The 5,843-nt window shown below is 34.5% G+C and overlaps 1 protein-coding gene across 1 annotated transcript in view; it reads left to right on the top strand.

Annotated features, from left to right (window-relative positions):
* Positions 1–5,843, top strand: part of LOC106880484 (coatomer subunit beta) — a 191,565-nt gene that overhangs the window by 137,027 nt on the left and 48,695 nt on the right. The gene's annotated exons all lie outside the window — the stretch shown is intronic.

Below are 5,843 nucleotides of genomic sequence, written 5' to 3' on the forward strand. Positions count from 1 at the left end.
AACTAGAAACATGAATACAACTAAATGAAATATACTCACACACATACATAAATACACAGGGACATATATAATAAAGATTTACAATAGAAATTAAATCAAAACTTGTCACTCACCTTACAAATAAATTAAAATCACAGGTTAATTAAAATTACAGGTAAATTAAAATAAAAAGTAAAACTAAGTAAATTTGAAAAATATTTATACAATCTAATTATACATATATACAAAAAATATTCACACAATATTTCTACCATGGAAAGTTGTAAAACATCCCACTCTACATACTGCAACCTTGCAGAATGCACATTGGAAAGATGTTTCAACTGGCTGTCCACTGGGAGTTTTTCTTTGTTGATTTAGACATTCACGGCACTGCCTTTTGCGACCCCCAATTTTTTCTAATTTATGTAGATCAGCTGAACTCAGAGGGATATCTCTCTGGCAGGCTTTGCTTTTCCTTCCTGCAGTTATTTTTTTGGAGGAATAACCTGCCCTCAACTGCATTGCAACATCTGCTCGGAACTGCAGATGATCACACCGCTTGCGAACCCCCCCTGATTTGGTATATGATATGAATGCATTTACAATGCTCATGTTTACAATATACCAAACCAGGTATCGCCACCATTTATTACCTGGTCTACCAACCGGATAATAACTCATCATCTGGTTCAGCTGATCAGCACCACCCATGTACCTGTAATAATCAAGTTTCACATATGGGGTGCCATTTTCATTTACACATGGTTGTGCACTGGTAGATAGAAAATTTATCTGCCTCTTATCTCTGTATGCGGTCGCTAGCAGATTTCCTTTCTGCTGTGGGATTATTTCACCTCTTTTTTTTATATTTAACAGCAGCCCTTTTCTACTAGCCATTACTGTAGCACATGTATACGTTTCTACAGCTTCTAAATCCACCGCAAGTTTGGCTTAACTAAAGAATCGGTCAAAAAATAATATATGGCCCTGGTTATGGTATGGACGTGATAAATTCCAGACCACATCGTACCCTAGGCCATGCTGACTAACATTATAATCTCTTTTCCCTGCATAAAAGCTAAATCCACAGCAGTACCCAGTATTTGCTTCACAAATTTTCCAAACTTTGATCCCCCATTTTGTGGCCTTTCCTGGCATATACTGTCGGAAGTGTACTCTTCCTTTATACCCCACCATGCCCTCATCGACGGATAAGTATCTCTCAGGTTTGTAAAATGTTTTATATGCATTTTGAACATAGTCGATGAGGGGGTCTTATTTTAAATAAGGGATCACAGCTTGGTTCTCCACATACTGGGGTACTGCTAGTGTCTCTCACATGTAAATATTGGTTCAGCTTCACGAATCGTATTCACGTCATAATACTGGAAACATATTCATCATGGAAAGGTTCCTGATTGCTCCAGTAATTTGTTATTCTGGGTAACTGTCTAATACCTACAATAATATTTATGGCAAAAAATGCCCGTATTTCATCTACGGTTGTGGGAAACCACAAGCTATCTTTTTTTCTGGCTTGTTTACATTCTGCGTAACGATTTGTTTCTGCAGTAATCATATCAAACAAGCATGCTGGAAAAAATAAGAAAAAGAAGTCTAATGGTTTCGCTTCCTGAGAAAGACTATGGGTAGACCCTGTCTCCTCAGAAAAATTGTTAATAAAGATATTTAAAAAATTTTTACTCCATTCTGGTGTAAAATCATCCTCGCTGTTGATGTTGCCGTCGCTGCTTTCAGTTTCGGATACAGAAATATCTGATTTATTTTCATTCACCATGTGCTTTTGTAGCTCATTCATTCTTTTCTTCGATATCTCCATATCTTCTGTTGAAAATCCTTCAAATTCGGAATCATTGCTTGATAGCATGAAACTCCTCTTCATCTTCAAAGTTGAAACAAATTGATACCACAAAAAATGTGGAAAAAAATCTTCCAAAATTCACTGAGTTCAAATATTATGCCAAACAATGTCGGATATAATAACTCAACTGTTTGCAAAGGGAAATCACGTGTTTTCACGAATGTACTAACGCGATTTGGGTTCAAATTTACATTTAAATAACAATGGGTACTCTCAGCCGGGTTGGTCTTATGAACCAAAAGATTTTTCAGCCGGCTATGGCCAGGTTAGTAATGAAAGGGTTAAAAAGTTACCAAAAATTTAGTATGTAATTTCAAATCCTATGGAAGATGGAAAATAATTTCTTTCATTGTGTTGGGTTAGAAATAGCTCTAATGATTTAATTATTATTAATGTTGCTTAATGTATGCATTTTGTTTAAATGCTTTTTGGCTGCAGTTTCTCATCCCAGGAAAGACCTTTTAAAATGTATACTTCAAAACCAGCTGAAACAAACTGTTCTGTAGGTGAACGAGAATCATGGATATTGATATTTTGCTGTTATTTCAGCTCATCAGTACCATGTACTCAAGTTGCCTATGAAACAAATTGAAATCACTGATCTGAGGTATATATAGTGTAAAATCTATCTGTTAATGTGCAGTAGCACCACACAAGCAAAACGATAACGCCAATAATGTTTACATTATTAGAGCTGCTTCTAACGCTGTATTTTGTTTTGATTGTGCCTTGCGGTTGTAGATTTCATGCTATCTGTACATACCTCAGCCTAGCAATTTGAATTAAGTTCAAGGGTGATTCAAGTATACAGTAAAGTTTAAGTTAAATATGAATATCAACCATTCTTGTTGACCTGCAGGGTGATTTGTTGCACCTGGTTTTGAGGTGTACAGTGTTTTCAACACTATGTCTTAAAAGAACTTTTCTGGAACAAAATACTGAAAAGCATGTAAGCAGAACACATACATAAAGTATGTGCATCAATAATGTTTATGTTATCAGTGCTGCTTCTATCTAAAATTTAATTTTGTTTTATTTGTGCATTACTGTTGCACATCAGCAGAGAGATTTTATTCTATCTGAATATACCTCAGATCAGCAATTTGAATTTGTTTCAAGAGTGTCTCAAGTATACAGTGCTGATGAGCTGAAATAACAGCTCATCTGTCTTTCTCATTCACCTGATTTGTTTCAACTAGTTTTCACGTATGCAGTATTTTCCAACACTGCATCTTAAAATCACTTTCCCCAGACAAAGTGTCACAGCTAAAAGTGTTTAAGCAAAACACATACATTAAGTAGGTGACATCAATAAAATCATTTCATTATTTCATGTGTAAATTTGTTTATATGTCTGAAATATTCAGGTATTATGCTCTGTGAATTGAATTCACTTTTATAAAATTTGAAATGTATTCAAACAGTAGAAAAATTAAGTTATTCTCTTACCTGCTTCGGCTTGCAAGCTGTGGGCATGCTATGGGACCACTGTTATAGGATATAAAACTTGAATGTTTCAGAAATATAAACAAATCTAAATGTGAAACAATGAAAGAACAAATTATTTTCTATCTTTTGTACTAACCATGTACTAACTTTCTCAGGATATGATATCAAATGTGGAAATTTAATAATAGCAGTATTCCAAATATATGCTGTCACTCTGTCTGTCTGTCTCTCTCTCTCTAACTACACCTATGTAATATTTTGTGTGTAAGTGAATGAGGGATGGAGTTTACCACGAAGTAACTGGTAATGCAAACAAAATACAACAGTACAGCAAATTACTCGTACAATGTGGCATTCATACTGCAAGGTGCTACTGTACTTGTATATCTGTGATGTAGGTATTAATGCATATGGTATATGTATTTTGTATCTATATATGTACCTGATATCAATAATATGAAGTTGAGTTATATATGTATAGGTACATGTTTTTGTATATGATATCGCCTATGTCTCTTTCTCTCTATATATATCTAGTATATATAAATCACAGTACGTGTGTATATATTGACTAACACATACATTTCTACAATTCTCAACTGATTTTCCCCAAACTTTACACACACATTACTTATGTCCCAAGGATGGTCATGCACTATAACATTTTGCCCAGAGCTCCTGCGTAAATGGGCAAACCAGGAAAACGGTGGTTTACACGGTTTTTCTCTCTAATTCATTGAATGTACATAGTTTTTTTGTATGTAGAGTCTTCCATACTGTTTAAATCTTTCTACTCATACATTGGCATTAGAGAATATTTTTTAGTGGTTTTCACATTTTTTTGATTTATTATTTATTTTTATGTTGTAATTGTGTATTATTACTTTCTATATTTTTTTTATGTGTGTATTGGTGTGTATTTTGTGTTTGAGTGTTTTGGTTAGAGAATATTATAAAAGTGAAAAGATTTTGTCTATTTCAACTGTTTTCCATACTTTTTAAATCTAAATGGTCATGTATTTGCATTACAGAATACTCTTTAGTTTTCACATTTTTTTGATTAATTATTTGTCAAGCTTTTCATGTCTTCATTTACCAGAGTGCCAGGGACTCTTTCCCATCCCAGTTATGAAAAAACTGGACATTTTAATGTCGTGTGAAAGAAAGAAAGTTGTGAATCTAGTTGAATTAACGGTTCCTCATGAAGAAAGCATGGATGCTGCTTGGGCTCAAAAGATTGACCGTTATGTAAACCTCCTTGAGAATGTGAAGACGCAGGCTGGAAAGCAGAGCATTTTCCAATTGAAGTCAGATGTAGAGGGTTTGTTGGATACAGTGTGAGATGACTGTTGATATTGTTAGGCCTAACTCATCATAAAGTAAATACCATCATGACTGAACTACAGTGGAAAAGGCCAGCCACTGGATTTGGTTAAAAAGTGATGATGAGCGATGGCTTCATATCAATAGGGGAGGGTGTACGTTGATGCCGTCAAGAGGTAGGCACCAAAACAGCGTGCATTCTCCCCTGATGACCCCATACACTTGCTGGCTTCCAGTATGCGGAGTTCTCAACTGGTAGCACTTGCATGTGCAAGTTCCTTGCAAAACATCAAGCTCTTCATGTCTTCATTTTTCAATACCTGAAGTCAGTTTCAGAGCGGTCGTACACTGTAAGTATGTAGCAAATACATTACTTTAAAACTATTTTTTCAAGTAGGTATTATATTGCCTCACTGTGAACTGCTAAAGATTCAATGCAGTATTCATGAACTGAAGTCAAACTCTTCATGTCTTCGTTTTTCATTACCTGAAGTTAATTTCAGAGTGGTTGTACACTGTAAGCATGTGGCAAATACATTCCTTTAACTCTACTTTTTCAAGTAGGTATTATATTGACATTTTGGAACATATTAGTCATACTTCTCTCTGAAAAAATAACCCCCTTTGCTGTTGAATAAAATAAACTCGCAGAGTAGAAAAGTTTCAACGTCTTCCTTCAATTTCTTAACACCATTTATGTGGCTGCTTTTGACAAGAAATTTCGCTTTCATGTAAAACAGCTATATTTTGTAGTCATTATCCGTGATCTACTCTCAAAACACTTTAGTAGCTCTACTTTGCATCGCTTGCAAACGTATATGTTCTATGATCATTAAAGTGCAACGACCACCACAATAACCATCCTTCAATTTGGTTTTCCATTCCTAGGCCAATCGGAAACATAGATTACTGTGCTACTCATAAACCTTCTTGGTAGTTCAATTATTTGGTGAAAAAAATACCACCAAAGCAACTTAAACCGTCCAAAGGAAGGGTGCGTTTGCTAGTGTATATATATATATATTTATATATATATGATTTGATTTGATCTAGTTTCAGGTCATGAGCTGTGACCATGCTGGGGCACTGCCATCTGTGTGTGTGTGTGTATATATATATATATATATATATATATTTCTATATATGTATATATATATATATTTCTCTATATATATGTATATATATATATATGTATATATATGTATAT

Source organism: Octopus bimaculoides, chromosome 18, assembly GCF_001194135.2.
Source record: "Octopus bimaculoides isolate UCB-OBI-ISO-001 chromosome 18, ASM119413v2, whole genome shotgun sequence".
Taxonomy (NCBI): domain Eukaryota; kingdom Metazoa; phylum Mollusca; class Cephalopoda; order Octopoda; family Octopodidae; genus Octopus; species Octopus bimaculoides.